The sequence below is a fragment of the Schistocerca americana genome, chromosome 2 (assembly GCF_021461395.2).
Source record: "Schistocerca americana isolate TAMUIC-IGC-003095 chromosome 2, iqSchAmer2.1, whole genome shotgun sequence".
Taxonomy (NCBI): Eukaryota; Metazoa; Arthropoda; class Insecta; order Orthoptera; family Acrididae; genus Schistocerca; species Schistocerca americana.
Window position 1 is genome coordinate 785,057,009 of NC_060120.1, and position 18,874 is coordinate 785,075,882.

Below are 18,874 nucleotides of genomic sequence, written 5' to 3' on the forward strand. Positions count from 1 at the left end.
GTTGCCAGGTAACCGTAAAACCTACATCAGACAGACGCGGCCGCTGAGCTGGGATGGTTGCCACGTCGTCTAGTGGCGCGTGCAGAGTGCGTCTCTCTCTCTGTGCGTGCGTTTCTTGCCCCTCCCGCGCGTGTCCGGTGCGCGGCCGGAAGCTGGGCGTCCTTGCGCGATGTCGGCAGCGCGTGCTACGCTGCGCAGACTTCCGGCCGCTGGCCTGATGCCGCTCATCGCTAAACACGCATACACACAGGAGAGCAACCTTGCGCTGTGAGCTTCGTCCGAGGCTTCGTTTTACGGCTGCGAGGTATAACCTCGAGGACTTTCATTGCGCATATTTCACATCTTTCTCCCTCATTATGAACACAACGTGCGCATTCGGTCGAGGAATAAGCGGACGTTTAAAAAGGTAAATTTCTTTGTACGTTTTAGAGGAAAAACTGGTTTGCCTCGCCTAAGCTATTTTAATATTTGCGCTTATTCGTTATGTATGTACCGATGTTAATTGGACAGGGCACGCCGACTAAGTACACTTCCTTCAAAAGGTGTGAAGCACTCAAAAGACTTGGTCGTATGTTAATGCAGCTTCGATCACGTACACGCCGTGGTTCAAATAGCTCTGAGCACTATGGGACTTATCACCTGAGGTCATCAGTCCCCTATAACTTATAACTACTTAAACCTAACTAGCCTAAGGACATCACACACATCCATGTTCGAGGCAGCATTCGAATCTGCGACCGTAGCGGTCGCGCGGTTCCAGACTGTAGCGCCTGAAACCGCTCGGCCACTCTGGCCGGCTACATGCCATCAGTGGATATGTAAATGACGAGCGTTGCGATTCTCCGTGCCAGATAGAACGGCCACAAGGGTGCACTAGTAGTATTCCTGTTTAATGTTGCTCCCCGGCTTGGTAGAATATATAGCGTGGTCCGAAAACCAACATATGTTGTGCTAAGAAATAACCGCTATGAAAAAAATTCGATTCGCAGCACCGTTTCCGAGTTAATTGTCACTGAAAAGTTGCGTGCAGAAATTCAAGCGGCACACCAAAGACATTGTCGTCAAACTTGCTCTTCGTTTGGTTTTCTAACACCGAGCAAGAGATCGATACAAAAACCGGGCATGGGACAGTAGTAAGGACCGAAGCCGAGCGAAAGGCTATGCAGCTTCGTGCGCTGTCATCTTGTAAGTAGGCTGTTTAGGTTTTTATGTTGGTAACGTCACGTAGCGCTCTATATGAAAATCACTGGCTGTGCTGTGTGCAGTCTGTGGCTGCTTTGCATTGTTGGAATATTTGCTATTGTAGTGTTGGGCAGTCGGATGTGAACGGCGCGTAGCGCTGCGCACTTGGAGGTGAGCCGCCACCAGTGGTGGATGTGGGGAGAGATGGCAGAATTTTGAGGGCGGACGATCTGGACGTGTGTCCTAAAGAAAGAGTAAATTTCTAATATTGGATATCATGAACTGATATATATGACGACTTTTGAACATTATTAAGGTAAATACACTGTTTGTTCTCCATCAAAATCTTTCATTTGCTAACTATGCCTATCAGTAGGTTAGTGCCTTCAGTAGTTAGAATCTTTTGTTTAGCTAGCAGTATTGGCTCTCACTATATTGCAGTAGTTCGAGTAACGAAGATTTTTGTGAGGTAAGCGATTCATGAAAGGTATAGGTTACTGTTAGTCAGGGCCGTTCTTTTGAAGGGATTATTGAAAGATTGCGATGCGCTAAAAATAGTATGTGTCAGTTTAGTGAATATCTGAGTACGTTCAGTTTTGCTGAGCTGTTTGAAAATCAAATAACGTAGAGGTTTTCCAGCACCGTCATTTATAAAAAAATTTCTAAGGGGATGTTTCAATCTGTGCTATGAGAACAACTGACATTAATTTTATCTGGTGGGCCGCTTCAATTTGCTAGCGCAATGGCCTGATTGGTCAGCTTTACATGCCTTTTAACTCTGACACGTTGCAACATATCGAATTTTTTTCGAACAGTTACAAACTAACAGTTGCAAACTAACAACCAACTACGTTACAAGCTTTTCAGGCTGTTTCTGACCACCCCGTACAAGGGGCGTGAGGAGCGTCAGATGTTGAGTGATCACTGTGAAGGAGACGGAGAGTCTGAGTACTCTTGTGAGAGAGCGTTATCAACACCTCATTGTATGAACGGAGCCTCAGTTTGGCCAGATGTTGCACTGCATGGGAATGTGCGGGGAAGCATACTCTTCATCGAGGTTCTAGTGGATCACACCTGACCATCACCAGTATTGCTCCTCAGCCAAATTGAAACCCCTTCACATCTCCGCCTGCCATCCGAGAACAAGTAATAGAGTGTAAATGTTCTTCACGGGTTTTCCGCCGGATGATGTAGGGCATTCAGTAGACGATTGCGTGAAAACTATGAGACATACAGAAAACAGGCACACATCAGCGGACAGAGCATATCTGCACGTTTGTAACGCACATTACAGGCCCTCGATATGGGCCCCGTTTGTGACACGGAAACGTCAATGCGTGGGTCAATCCGTTAAAACGAATTCTCCGGGATTGCCCGACAGCACCCCGCTTTGCAAGTCTGTTGTTCATTGGGTTGCATATATGCAGGCGCGCACTAATACGGAGCGGAGCTAATAATTATCAACGAAATAAGAAGACAGTGCAACACGTAGGTGCAAGTTGTAGTTACAATAATTCTGCAAATCATCTGCAAGTTTCTCTTCACTGGTGAGCTGTATAATAATTACATGCTATTGTGAAACACATGGGCCCCGATGCTAGTGAAAGGGTTAAGTATCGCCGACCGGAGTGGCCGAGAGGTTCTAGGCGCTACAGTCTGGAACCGCGTGACCGCTACGGTCGCAGGTTCGAATCCTGCCTCGGGCATGGATGTGTGTGATGTCCTTAGGTTAGTTAGGTTTAAGTAGTTCTAAGTTCTAGGAGACTGATCACCTCTGAAGTTAAGTCCCATAGTGCTCAGAGCCATTTGGTTAAGTATCCTCCATTTCCAACCTCTCGAAATCTGACAGCAATAACTGACGAAGTCCATTAGACCAATCTTCGAAATATTACGCATTGAGAAACGTCATTTGCAGCCAGGCTTACCTTCGTAAGTCTGTGTTGTACATATTTAGCTCAGTATTTCACTACCTTCATAGATCTGTGCATCTATTCGTCTCGGAAGCCTCTCAGAGGCCCATTATTAAGTATAAATCTAAATCTGAAATGGACTCCCGAGTGGAAGTTGCAGTCAGATAGGGCGAGAATCCATTCATTCCACATCATTGGTAGCACCTGAAGAACTGAAAACAAGAGTTCATTAGTGTCACGTCCTGTGAGCCTTGATTCGATTGCACAAGCCGTCCCAGGATTCTGAAACGTGAATACGTGAAACTGCGCATAATAATGTTTTTCTAAAGTCCGGTCGGTCGCAAAATGAAAACTACTGTGACAGTGTGCTGTGCAGTGCCTGTAGTATGGCTGTCATTCGCGCCACGTCGCACTTTACGGTTCCGAGCCCACAATGAGCACGTAAAGGTGTCACAAACAATAGACTCTCTGACCATCCGATGTCTTCATTCTGAGGGGTTTCTACCTGATTTCATGCGACCCACATCGTGTGACTCATGTGTGACAGCAAAGTGTAGCAGTACTGCAGGATCTTTGATGTGGGACGTATAAACGTATGGTGTAAGCAGTTAGGGAAGAAAGCGAGTGTGAATCGATGATCTAGTTTAGCGAGTGTACCAGGCGATTCGAGGAAATCGTCTATGAAAGGCAGTTCGAAGCCAGGGAATAGGAATGTTGTCATCAGGCACTCTCCTTCCTCATGAGCAATGCAAAAACAGACCTAATGTCTGATGGGATACCGCAATCACTGGTTATACAATGTTACTTATAATCTGTCTTGATTGAAAAAATGTTTATTCACGTGACCGGTTTCGGTTTCTCTAGAACCATCTTCAGATCTGCACATTGAATGTGACGCAACATGTGAAGGTGGCTGTGTGTGAATGGGTTACTCCTGTATCCGAAACTGCAGATCTGAAGATTGTTCTAGAGGATCCGAAACCGGTCATGTGAATAAACATTTTTGCAAATGCTTTTTTATTCCAGTCTCTGATCACAATATCAATTCTTTAGACGATGACCGGTTTCAGTCTGTAATGACCATCCTCAGATCTTTTTTACACCATGTCCTGAAGTGTTACGGCCATAATGGCATCGTCAAGACATATGAATATAATCAGCTGATTATGGTCGTATCACTTTAGGACGTGGTGTAAAAAAGATCTGAGGATGGTCATTACGACTGAAACCGGTCATCGTCTAAGGACTTGATATTGTGATCAGAGACTGGAATAAAAAAGCATTTGACACTATTGGATCACTGTTTGTATACGCGATTATGTCGCAGTTGGTGAAACATTTTTGCAGTCAAGACAGATTATAAGTAACATTGAATAACAACTTCCTCAAGGGAGTGCTACGCCTCACACTCAGCTGCAACAAAGACGCTCCTGGTGTTTTAACACCCACCATAAAGCCAGAAATTGGCTCCCTCTGATTTTCATCTCTTCGCTCACATGGAACGCTGGCTGTGAGGACAGCACTTTGGCAGAGTCAATGATACGCAGACCAGTGTAGGGAATTGGCGGAAAGCAGAGAAGGCTCCTGCTGTGAAGAGGGTACTGGAAAGTTGGTATCACGCTAAGACAAATGTGTCAGCCGGAGCGGCTACTATGTAGAGAAGTCGCTGGAAGGTGTAGCTAAATGTTGCAAATAAAACATTTTTGATTTTCACATCTCGAGCCCGATCGGATCTCAGAAACAAAAAGTAGCTCTCGTAGTTACAGCTGTTGGTGTTTCCGTGTCGAACATCAACGCTAAGGAAATGTTGTGGTGTTTTTAAGAGACGACGACAGGGAACACGCCTCTCCTCGCTAGCGCGAATAGAAAAACGAAGTGTCTGCGGTGACGCCTGCGATTCCGCCGCTGGCAGAGTCCAACGCTCGAGGACGCGGGGAGAGGGGGAGGGGGGGGGGGGCGGCTATTCGCGCCGTGGTGCTACAGGACGGCCCGTCGTGTTGGCCGGTTGTCCTCTGGACACGGTTTATGGCACCGTGGGAGGAGGCGACACGTCCACTGTCCACTAGACGCGACACTGCGAGGTGTGGCACTCCACACTCTACAGTCCGCACTCTGCAAAGCTGCGAACCCGATTTATAGCCGCGCACTGCGCCGCAGTAGCACCACTGTGCCGCTCGCATTGTTTCGCCGCACACCGCTTGCCGGACCGGCAACAAACTTGCATCTACACAGCGAGTGGCCCGAGATACCAGCCTCAAACCCTAACCTTTGAAGACACTGAAACAGGGAAGGCGAGATGATTTTGATGAATTTCCTTTACTTCACGTCTTTAGTCACAAATTTTTTGTCAGCAGACTACTGGTTTCGGTCTATAATGACCATCTTCAGATCTGTTTTATAAAACATATAAAGATTGTCACTAAAGATCGAGACCGGTAGTCTGATCACAAAAAAATTATGACCACAGATGTGAAGTAAAGGAAATTTATTCTATATTCGGTTCACTGTACAATTCGCGACCATGTCACAGCTTGTGATAATTTTTATGTCCCGTCGTCAACGATTTCAGTAGATAAAGAACGTCATATTCGGCGTATGTTCGTAGATGTTTTTATTCTGCTGTTATAATTTCAGCATTAAGCCATGGTCAAAGATCTTTAAACATACGATATTTTGATGTAAAAAAACAGCCATAGCTGCAACTTTGGCTGTCTTCTACATCAGACTGGTTAACACAAGTTGCTGCCCCGTTATTAATCTGACATGCTAGATATCCACAAACAGACAAGCTGAAAGAGAAAAGAGGAAAATTTTCAAAAATATCTGAGGACCAAAACTCAAAAAAGGAATATGGATGGAGGATACTTGAAAGGACATCTGACAAGTCATATAAAAAAAGTCACAGCTACCATCGGGAGAAGTCGATTACCGTTTTACGGTAAAATTCTATACCTAGCCTTATCGATGAAATACCCTGAATACTGCGTAACAGAAGTTAATAAAGAGCTAAAACAGATTGGCATTCATAAAGGAATCATCATCGATGGAATGGAATTTAGAATCACAATTCACAAAAACGTATATGCTGAGAAACCTACCCCACATAAATTCAGGGTAGATAGAAGAAAGGAAACACTTAACGAATGAAAAGACAAAAAGAAAATGAGAAGAAAATAAAAACGGCTAAATAATTTCATACGCGTTCCTTAATTGGACAGAATGGAAATCAACTACAACTAGCCATCAAAGTATTACTTACAATTATGACTGCAGGCCAAGGGACTTTTATTGAATGCTGCGATGCTGCATTGTGTCGAAGCGACGCAGATCAGCATCACTGTTTGTCAACATAGTCACCAAACATCTGTAGGCAACCGTCATATCTTTCCACCAATCGTTTAGTTCATAGGCGTCGGAGATCAGTCCTTTGCTCAAGAGCCCTTCGAGAACCGTGGACAACGGTCACCTCTTTCTACCAATCGTCCAGTTCCTCGACGTCGGAAATGCGCTGTTTGGTCACAGAACCCTTCGAGAACCGCTGTGTGAATGTCCTCATGGTTGGAAAACCTGGGCTTAGTGGATTTTACATCGAAATGCACTGTTCTGCTGATATAAAGGACATCCAGAAACAAAGAACTGCCAATGTGACGGCAAGAGTCCGAAACAGGGCCAATTGGTCACATAAAGATTCCATTTTCACTCTGCTACACGTGACTAATACTATACGCAGGAGAGCATTATAGAAATCGTCCTTAATCCCAGAGAGAAGACTGTAAAGAAAATATATGACGCAGTCGTTGGCAATCCAGTCAAGAATGAGGCACAAGCTCGGACTGGGCAATAATGATGAAAGGAATTTGACCATGTCCTCAAAGGAACCATCCGGGCTTTAACTTTAAGCGATATAGAGAAACCACGCAAAGCGCAAACGTTGAGTGCTGGACGGGGATTCGAAGCGTCATTCTCTCGAAAGCAAGCCAAGCGTTTTACCAGTGCACGATGTACGATAGATACTACTAGTAGGCAAAGAGGGCAATATTGTTTGGTCTACGCAAGGATACTGAAGCGACATTTTTACGGTGTTTCTATTTAATGGGGCTTCGAGCCCTCTTGAAAAGAACAACTTGTTGCTTTTTACGGTGAAAATTTAAGCAAAAAGGGGAAGAAAATGTAAACATAAAAACCATCAGTTGGTCCCTCTCGTTGCACGATGTTTCTTTTGCGAAGCTGGTGAAACTCCTTTGAGCCTACAGACTTGGTGTTCACCTTGAGCACAGCCTCTTTCTGTGCAATATTCGCCCAGAACTACAGCAGTCACAATTATACTAATTATATTTGTCTCTAGCTCTAGCAAAAGAAGCATATTGATTGAAAAAGAACACGAAATAAAAACGGTGCTAATATATTAGTCACTGAGCGTCCAATGTCCCCAAATACAGAACAGAAAGTTAATGAAATAGTTTACTTCTTACAGTTTAGGAAGCCAACATCGTATCTAGGATACGTGCACAGACACGGTTCATTAAAGATGACTTAAACCTGCGTTTATTACGCAATTAATGAAAGTACTTCAGGTCATAAACATTATGCCTTTTAAAGGCGAAAGTCTTTAACGTCGATAGTGTTCAGTCGCTGATGTGGGCTATCCACACCGGAGCACTACTTTGAGAAAAATTGTAAGACGCTTGGGACTTAGCAGCGCAGAAGGTATTTCACGTTTAAACAATGATTTTTTTCTATTTTTTATGTTTGACAACATATTCACCTTAATTATTATTATTTGTTTCTCGCTAAGTCAGAAAATATTAACCTGATCTAGACTTTCTCTGGATTATGGGCGTACTCCCTCACGATGTACAACGGGCGATGAAAAAGTTTTATTTAATGGTTTAATGGCTCTGAGCACTATGGGACTTAACATCTGAGGTCATCAGTTCCCTAGAACTTAGAACTACTTAAACCTAACTAACCTAAGGAAATCACACACATCCATGCCCGTGGCAGGATTCGAACCTGCGACCGTAGCATTCGCGCGGTTCTGGACTGAAGCGCCTAGAGCCGCTCGGCCACCGTGGCCGGCTCAAAAAGTTTCCTTTGGAAGGCCATGCCTACATTGCATCTGAGTCGCGTTGGGTTGCATACACACACGCCGCGCGGGATTAGCCGAGCGGTCTTAGGCGCTGCTGGTCCCGGTGGAGGTTCGAGTCCTCCCTCGGGCATGGGTGTGTGTGTGTGTTTGTCCTTAGGATAATTTAGGTTAAATAGTGTGTAAGCTTAGGGACTGATGACCTTAGCAGTTAAGTCCCATAAGATTTCACACACATTTGGTTTTGGTTGCATACACGCTGCAACAGTCTTCAAACGGATAGTTTTTGGAGAGCCCTTATATTTTCAAAATCTAGGAGAAATCTGTTTCATTGGTGCTTCTGATTTTACAGTATTTCACTCGACAATTAACTGAGGTCTAAAATCTAAATGGTGAAAAATAAATGATAAGAACACTCTGACATGGACGTCTTTCTCATTCACAGAAAAGGTTTTCCAACCTTCGATGCGAACCAGAATCAGTTTGAATGCCAAGTCATTTCGATGCGACGATAACCAATACCTCTCGTTGTCTGTGTTCCACTGAGCAACAACGTATGCACTTAAGAACGCAGCAGGAAGGACAGTTAGGCGGACGACGACTCATTCGTCTAGATTAGACGGGAAGATTACGCCAAAGCTCGGTCAGTAGCTACCCCGTCTGAGAGCGACAGACACCAGTTACGTAACAGTGCGACTGCCAGCTGTTACAACGCTGTTCCGTTTGCCACGAACCTCTCCACATTGCGGTTGGCTCGTATATACTGGACCGATGTCACATACAACTCGCTGTTGCCCATACAACCACGCTGCCGAAACCGCCGACAGAAGCGAGCATTCCCCGAGCGCCGGCAGCACTTGCTCGGAGATTCTTTCTCACGCTTCAGCGACACAAACAGAAGACAGTCTTCGTGCTGCATTGGTCGATTTACGGCCGGCCAAGGCACTAAGACGTCGTAATAATTAAACCCTCTAAGAGTGTCACTATTTCATGATTATACGCAGCCACTGGTGCAATTACGTTTACGGCCTTTTCATTGCCTGAGGGCTTCCTTTTTCCTTCTACGATTCTCATCAAAGAAACATGTAACAGGTAGATAAAAAAAATTGAGCAATGAAGAGATACACGCATTTCCAGCGCTGTGCCATTGTAACCATATTGTTGAGAGGTCTTATTCCAGATTTATTTTCATCCTTGTCTCCAAACACGAAATATCGTATTACACTACTATTGTGATCGGTCTTATGATCTACCAGCTATTTGTGGCGTATGAAAGCAGTAAGCTGCTCGCCAGCAAAGAGCGGCCTACCAGAAGGCACACTCACCAATGGATTATTTGCAATCAATGTCAGAACGAGTTCGGCGCTTTACCGTTCAGCATTGCCGGTAAATTGCTAACGAGCAGCAAAAAATACCTCAAATCGTAGAGAAGCTGCATTTTCGGCTATTATGTTACAAATGAATCTCTACTACCAGTTGGCATAAAGACAGACATGGTAATCCTAAAGGAAAAGAATAAACTAGAAATCAGTAGTATACACACCGAAGCGCCAAAGAAATTGGTGTAGGCATACGTATTCAAATACAGAGATATATAAACAGGCAGAATACTGCACTGCGGTTGGCAATGCCTATAGAAGACAACAAGTGTCTGGCGCAGTTGTTAGATAGGTTACTATTGATACAATGCCAGGGTATCAAGACTTAAGTGAGTTTGAACATGGTATTATAGTCGGCACACGAGCGATGGGACACAGCATCTCCGGGGTAGCGATGTAGTGGGGATTTTCCTGTACTATCATTTCAAGAGTGTACCATGAATATCAGGAATCCGGTAAAACATCAAATTTCCGACATCGCTGCGGCCGGAAAAAGATCCTGCAAGAACGGGACCAACGACGACTGAAGAGAAACGTTCAACGTGACAGAAGTGCAACCCTTCCCTAATTTGCTGCAGATTTCAATCCTGGGACATCAACAAGTGTCAGTGTGCGAACCATTCAACGAAACATAATCAATATGGGCTTTCGAAGCCGAACGCCCGTCGTTCGTGTACCCTTGATGACTGCACGACACAAAGCTTTACGCGTCGCCTGTGCCCGTAAACACCGACATTGGACTGTTGATGACTGGAAACATGTTATCTGGTCGGACGAGTCTCGATTCAAATTGTATCGAGCGGTTGGATGTTTACAGGTATGGGGACAACCTCATGAATCCATGGACCCTGCATGTCAGCAGGGGACTGTTCGTGTTGGTGGAGGCTCTGCAATGGTGTGGGGCGTGTGCAGTTGGAGTGATATGGGACCCCTGAAACTTCTAGATACGATTCTGACAAGTGACACGCATGTAAGCTTCCTGTTCGATTACCTGCATCCATTCATGTCCATTGTGCATTCCGACTGACTTGAGCAATTCCAGCAGGACGATGCGACACCGTACACGTCCAGAATTGCTAAAGAGTGGCTCGAAGAACTCTCCTCAGGCTTGAACATTATTGAGCATACCTGGGATGCCTTACAATGCGTTGTTCAGAAGAGTTCTCCACCCCCTCATAATGTTACGAATTTATGGACAAGCTTGCAGGATTCATGGTGTCAATTCCCTCCAGAACTACGTCAGACATAAGTCGAGTCCATGCCACATCGTGATGAGGTACTTCTGCACGCTCGCGGGTGCCGTACACGATATTAGGCAGGTGTACCAGTTTCTAAGTTACTAAGTCGAAACAAGGGAGTAGACAACATTCCATTAGAACTACTGATAACTTTTGGAGAGCCAGCTATGACAAAACTCTACCAACTGGTGAGCACGATGTATGAGACACGTGAAATACCTTCAGACTTCAAGAAGAATATAATAATTCCAGTCTCAAAGAAATCAGGTGTTGAGAAGTGTGAAAATTACCGAGCTATCAGTTTAATAAATCACAGCTGCAAAATAATAACACGAATTCTTTACAGATAAATGGAAAAACTGGTAGAAGCCGAACTCGGGGAAGATCAGTTTGGATTCCGTAGAAATATTGGAACACGTGAGGCAATACTGACCGTACGAATTATCTTAGAAGACAGATTAAGGAAAGACAAACCTACGTTTCTAGCATTTGTGGACTTAGAGAAAGCTTTTGACAATGTTGACTGCAACACTCTCTTTCAAATTCCGAATTTGGCAGGGGTAAAATACAGGGAGCGAAAGGCTATTTACAATTTGTACAGAAACCAGATGGCAGTTATAAGAGTCGAGAGGCATGAAAGGGAAGTAGTGGTTGGGGAGGGAGTGAGACAGGTTTTTAGCCTATCCCCAATGTTATTCAGTCTATGTACTGAGCGAGCAGTAAAGGAAACACAAGAAAAACTTGGTGTAGGAGTTAAAACCTACGGAGAAGAAATAAAAACTTTGAAGTTTGCCGATGACATTGGAATTCTGTCAGAGACAGCAAAGGACCTGGAAGAGCAGTTGAACGGAATGGACAGTGTCTTGAAAGGAGGATATAAGATGAACATCAACAAAGGAAAACGAGGATAATGGAATGTACTCAAATTAAATTAGGTGATTCTTTCTGAGGGAATTAAATTCGGAAATGAGACACTTAAAGTTGTAAAGGAGTTTTGCTATTTGGGGAGCAAAATAAATGATGATGGTGAAGTAGAGAGGATATAAAATGTAGACTGGCAGTGGCAAGGAAAGCGTTTCTGAAGAAGAGAACTTTGTTAACATCGAGTGTGGATTTAAGTGTCAGGAAGTGTTTTCTGAAAGTATTTGTATGGAGTGTAGCCATGTATGGAAGTGAAACATCGACGATAAGTAGTTTGGACAAGAACGGAATACAAGCTTTCGAAATGCGTTGATGCAGAAAAATGCTGAAGATTAGATGGGTAGACCACGTAACTAATGAGGTGGTACTGAACAGAATTGAGGAGAAGAGGAATTTGTGGCACAACTTGACTAGAAGAATGCATCGGTTGGTGGGACATGTTCAAGTGGTTCAAATGGCTTTGAGCACTATGGGACTTAACTGCTGAGGTCATCAGTCCCCTATAACTTAGAACTACTTAAACCTAACTAACCTAAGGACGTCACACTCATCCATGCCCGAGGCAGGATTCGAACCTGCGACCGTAGCGGTCGCGCGGTTCCAGACTGTAGCGCCTAGAACCGCTCGGCCACTCCGGCCGGCGTGGGACATGTTCTGAGGCATCAAGGGATCACCAATTTAGTATTGGAGGGCGGCGTGGATGGTAAAAATCGTAGAGGGAGAGAAAGAGATGAATACACTAAGCAGATTCAGAGGGATATCGGTTGCAGTAGTTACTTGGAGATGAAGAAGCTTGCACAGGATAGAGTAGCATGGAGAGCTGCATCAAGCAGTCTCTGGACTGAAGACCACAACAACGACACCAGTTTCTTTGGCTCTTCAGTGTGTGTCTGTAGTTTTACACTGTATGTGAGCCATATAACTAAATAAATACCATTTATATCTATCACTATCTAGCCGTCAACGTTTGTACCAAGCTGCCCCTCTACCGAGCGACAATCCTGCCCTCAATTTTTTCATAGTTGCTTCTCTTGGGCACTTCTAGTGATAGCAATCTTCAACCTCTCCGGGTTTTGCAGAAGCGTTGCTTCCTTTCGATTCTCGGTGTTCCCAGGTGGGCGCGAATTAGAGATTTCCATGAGAATCTGAACGTATCTAGCGTCAAGGAGGGCATTCGAGGCGTCACCCAGAAACTGTTGGACAAAATAAAACCTGACATCTGGACCATGTGGGAGCTGTTGCTCCCGAATGATGGCACAGCATCCGGGCACCCACAGCTATTGTCGAGGAACCCCGATGAACAACTTCTGAGCCGGCCGTTGTGGCCGAGGGGTTCTAGGCGCTTCAGTACGGAACCACGCCGCTGGTACGGTCGTAGGTTCAAATCCTGCCTCGGGCATGGACGTTTGTGATGTCCTTAGGTTAGTTAGGTTTAAGTAGTTTTAAGTTCTAGTTGACTAATGACCTCAAATGTTAAGCCCCATAGTGCTGAGTCATTTGAACCATTTTTTGAACAACTTATCAACTATGTGTGTAACTATCAGCAATCACAACTAGAAGGGCTGAAGGATCTAGAGCCCAGAGTCGTCATGAAGACCTGAATAAAGAGTTCCCTACCCTGACGATTGCTGGATCCAGGAAGTCCAGCCTCGAGGTGGCAGCAATTCTGAGAAACCATCCACGTAAAAACCACAATGTATTTGGGAAAAGAACGAACACAACGTCTCAAAATTTTGTATCGCCTTGTGCGAGAGGAAGAAACCGTCAACACACAGCGGGTTGGGGCGGCTGGGAGCGGTGTAAGCCGCCGGCTGTGCGCCTGCTGCGTCGTGCGCGGGCGACGACCCTGGCAGTCAGCTGAGCCCCTCGCCGCGTGGCGTGGGCGGGGGCGGGGGCGCGGCCCCGCGATGGCTATCTGGCCGCCCGCAGCCCGGAAGCATCGCTCACTGCCTCCTCTCAGCGCTTCCCCGTCTCTCCCCTCCCCCACACAGGTTCTCCGCTCGCCAAAGTGTCCCTGCAAATCAGCTCCCACCACCTGTTAGTTCCTCCTACTTGGCCTCGCCATGGCTCCGTAACAGAAAAGTAGCGTCACTTCGCCAGTTTCGGTTACATTTCTGATATCACTTCGCGAAGGATTGTCAATAAGACGGTAAGGGTTAAACAACAGTGCGGTCTAGCTTTACAAAGAAGAACCATAATTGCGTAGGCAGCTCCGAATTTTCCGTAACAATATACACGAATACTTTTTTCTCTGTTTCCGATTCACCTTTTCGCTGTTCCGAGGGGCGTTCTCGGTCAATTTCGATTGAAAAAATTTGCCGTGGACTGTTCCCCTATAGTTTCGTGAAGTTTTAATAGGTGGCAGCGCTATACATGGCATTCAAAATGGCGTCTGTAACGGAGAAGCGTTCCAGGCAGAGAGCTGCCATACGGAGACCTGGTAGTGAACAAAAGCACGGTGAGTCGTTGAGCGAGGCGTCTGTCGTCTTGGCAACAGGGTCGCGCAAATCTGTCCCATCTACCGCGTGCCAGCCGGCCGTACACAGCTGTGGCTCCTGCTCTGTTGGAACGTGCGGAAACTCTCAGTCGATGTTATCGACGGATCAGTATGAAACTCCTCGTTGCTCAACTGGGTGTTTCTGTTGGTAGTGCTGACACACTCGTCCACCAGTTAGAGTGCTCAAAGGTGTGTACCCGCTAGGTTTCTCGCCGCCTAACAGAAGACCTAAAGAGCTTCTGTTCGCCCAAATGAAGGATGCACCCCGCGGGAAGCAGTCCGTGAGTTTACTGATGCAGCAGGATGTTGGCGCTGACGTCAGCCAGTTCCATGTAGGCATACAGGTCCTCCCAGTAAGGTGAAGTAAGATCGTCGCATTGACGGAGATTACGTTGAAAAGGCAAAAGAGTGGGGAATAATATGGTGAATTGGAATCTCAAATAAAACGAACCTCCTTTCAGAAAAAAAGTGTTGTCTTTCTTATTGAACTCCCCTCGTACAATACAAGACCAGTGACGTCAGACTGCTCTGGCGAGCGGTGAACTTTCTCTTTTTCTATCTCATACGGTAGGCAGTCGGCGGATGATATTTCTTTCTTTTTTGGTTCCCACCGTGTGATTCTTAAAGCTACGTTGCCCATTAAACAATCTCGAATTCACAAGTTTAGAGAAAGCCTTTAATAGTAGATACTACGTGAAGGCCTTGTAACCTTGTCGCCAATGCTTACGGTTCAGATCTTGTTGATGGGAAGTGGAATGAGAGATGGTGGCGTAACGTTTATGTGCGTCAAAGTCTAAAGTTAATTCTTATAAAGTTAACCGTAAATCTATCAGTATTTCATAGTATGGCTATATCAATCGCTGCTCTTTGAGACCTGTCCATCGTATGAGAAGATTATGCTTGGGAACATACTTCTGCATGTAAGGTGGCACCAGGTTTTACGTATCCGTTCCCTCTCCGAAATAATTCCGACCCAGTGGGTAGTTGGTTCCCACTAACAAAACAAGGACGCTCTGCTTGCCCTTTGTCGCGATGCAACAAAAGAAAACAAAATCAGGTTTCATTTGCGGAGACATGGCTTAGCCACAGCCTAGGGGATGTTTCCAGAATGAGATTTTCACCCTGCAGCGGAGTGTGCGCTGGTATGAAACTTCCTGGCAGATTAAAACTGTGTGCCGGACCGAGACTCATACTCGGTACCTTTGCCTTTCGCGGGCAAGTGCTCTACCATCTGAGCTACCCAAGCACGACTCACGCCCCGTCCTCACAGCTTTACTTCTGCCAGTATCTCGTCTCCTACTTTCCAAACTTAACAGAAGCTCTCCTGTCCGCAGCTCGTGGTCGTGCGGTAGCGTTCTCGCTTCCCACACCCGGGTTCCCGGGTTCGATTCCTGGCGGGGTCAGGAATTTTCTCTGCCTCGTGATGACTGGGTGTTGTGTGATGTCCTTAGGTTAGTTAGGTTTAAGTAGTTCTAAGTTCTAGGGGACTGATGACCATAGATGTTAAGTCCCATAGTGCTCAGAGCCATTTGAACCATTTTTTTGAAGCTCTCCTGCGAACCTTGCCCGCGAAAGGCAAAGGTCCCGAGTTCGAGTCTCGGTCCGGCACACAGTTTTAATCTGCCAGGAAGTTTCATATCAGCGCACACTGCGCTCCAGGGTGAAAATCTCATTCTGGAAACACCCCCCAGGCTGTGCTAAGCCATGTCTCCGCAATACCCTTTCTTCCAGAAGTGCTAGTTCCGCAAGGTTCGCAGGAGAGCTTCTGTGAAATTTGGAAAGTAGGAGACGAGGTACTGGCAGAAGTAAAGCTGTGAGGTCGGGGCGTGAGTCGTGCTTGGGTAGCTCAGATGGTAGAGCACTTGCCCGCGAAAGGCAGAGGTCCCGAGTTCGAGTCTCAGTCCGGCACACAGTTTTAATCTTCCAGGAAGTTTAACAAACACTGTATTTGCTCATGACTCGAATAAATAAATTGTCTGACGTATATGCATGTCATCGTCACATCCGAAAGCTCGGTCTTCAGTTTTACCGTTGTTAACAGCTTTAACATGAATCAAATCAAATCACTGCTCGTGTACCCATTCTGTACACTGACAGGCAAAGAAAGTGGTACACCTGCCTAATATCGTGAAGGGCGTCCGCGAACATGCAGAAGTACCACAACACAACTTGGCATGGACTCGACTAATGTCTGAATTAGTAATGGAGGGAACTGACATCATGAATCCTGCAGGGCTATCCCTAAATCCGTAAGAGCACGAGGCTGTGAATATCTCTTCTGAACACTACGTTGCAAGGCATCTCAGATATGCTCAATAATGTTCATGTCTAGGAGTGTAGTGGCCAGAGGAAGAGTTTAAACTCAGACGAGTCAGCCACTCGGTAGCCATTCTGGACGCGTGGGGTGTCGCACTGCCCTGCTGGAACTGGCCAAGTCGGAATGCACAATGGACATGAATGGGAGCAGGTGATCAGAGAGAATGCTTACGTACGTGTCAACTGTCAGAATCGCATCTAGAAGTATCGGGGGTCCCATATCACTCCCACTGCACACGCCCCACACCATTAGAAGCTTGACCAGTCCTCTGCTGACATGCAGTGTCCATGGATTCATGAGGTTGTCTCCACACTCGTACACGTACATCCGCTCGATAAAATCTGAAACGAGATTCGTCCGATGAGGCAACGTGTTTCCACAGTCCATGTCGGTGTTGACGGGCACAGGCGAGGCGTATAGCTTTGTGTCGTGCAGTCATCAAGGGTGCACTGGTGGCTCTTCGGCTCCGAAAGCCCATATCGATGACGTTCGTTGAATGGTTAGCACGCTTACACTTGTTGATGGCCCAGCATTGAAATCTGCAGCAATTTGCTGAGGGGTTGCATCTCCGTTACGCTGAACGATTCTCTTCAGTTGTCGTTGGTCCCGTTCCTGCCGGATATTTTTCCGGCCGCGGTGATGACGGACATTTGATGTCTTACCGGATTCCTGATATTCACGGTACACTTGTGAAATGGTCGTACGAGAAAATCCCCACTTCGCCGCTACCTCGGAGATGCTGTGTACCATCGCTCGTGCGCCCACTATAATACCATGTTCAAACTCACTTAAGACTTGATAATCTGCCATTGTAGCAGCAGTAACCGATCTAACAACTGCGCCTGACACTTGTTGTCTTATATAGGCGTTGCCGACCGCAGCGCCGTGTTCTGCCTGTTTACATCACTCTGTATGTGAATACACATGCCGATACCAGTTCCCTTGACAATTCAGTTTATATGAAAACGAATGATTTACCTATCATTTACAAACAATTACAAGAGATGCAGTTGTAATAGCTGGCCAGCAAGCCAGGACGGTAGTATTCTACTATCGTCGGCGTGGCTGACAAACAACGTAGCGCCGTTCACGGCTGTGAGGACGCAGGTGCTGCAGCTTAGCCGTGCGCCAACTTGGCGGAGGCTGCTGCGCTCGCAAGAAGTGGGCCGAGGCCCCGGGGACGGCGACCCTGTTGGCGAAGACGGATGGCCCTGCCGTGCTGTTCTTGTCGCCGCGCTGCAACGAATCCATCACGCGGGCGGGACGAGGGTGTTACCTCAGATGCAGAAGAACACGCCACTTAATCTGATGCAATCGATTTGCGGAAATGTGGCAAGCTTTTAAGCCACCCGTCTTACATTTGTCTCCCTGTGCGTTACAACTACTCTAGGGCTGAATGTATGGCTGCAAGGATATTTTCTGTGATAGCGCTTCTTAATTTCCAATGCTAGACACAGTACTTCCTCTGCAACAACTATGATAATGTGGATAAGTCAAAGTCAACCGCTCTGCCGTTTCTCTATGAGGTGATGCTCTCACAGCATCGTAGGCTGAACTCTCCATACAGTCTGGGAGCAAAAGAGAAGGAGCCCCTGACCGGTTAAAGCTTTGGTAGCTTCATTAAGTGTGCACAGATGGTGTAATGGGTAGCGTTCTGCCCGCGAAAGGTAGTGACAGGGTTTCGAATTAAGAACTCAGATTTATGAATTTTTTTTCTTGACGATTATTCCAAAGCACTGCATGCGCTTACAAACTTTTAAGTTTGTTTTTGACCATGCTGTACATTGCGAGACGAAGGGTGCCTTCATTAGTTCAAAATAAATGCGTGTGAAATCTTATGGGACTGAACTGCTAAGGTCATCAGTCCCTAAGCTTACACACTACTTAACCTAAATTATCCTTAGGACAAACACACACACCCATGCCCGAGGGAGGACTCGAACCTCCGCCGGGACCAGCTGCACAGTCCATGATTGCAGCGCCTTGGGCTATCAATGCAGGGATTATTAATGCTGTTTGTGGATGACGGCGAACTTGTTGTCCAATGTTGTCAGATAATTCCTCGTTTGGAGATATATCTGGTGATCGAGCAGGCCAAGGGAACATGTCTGCACTCTGTAGAGCATGTTGGGTTACAATAGCGTTATGTACCCTGTTGGTAAACACCACCTGGAATGCTTTTCATGAATGGCAGCACAGCAGGTCTAACCACCAGACTGACGCGTAAATTTGCAGTGAGGGTGCATGGGATAACCAAGAGAGTGGTCCTGCAGTAATGCGAAATCGCACCCCAGACCATAACTCCAGGTGTAGGTCCAGTGTGTGAAGCACGAAGACGGGTTGG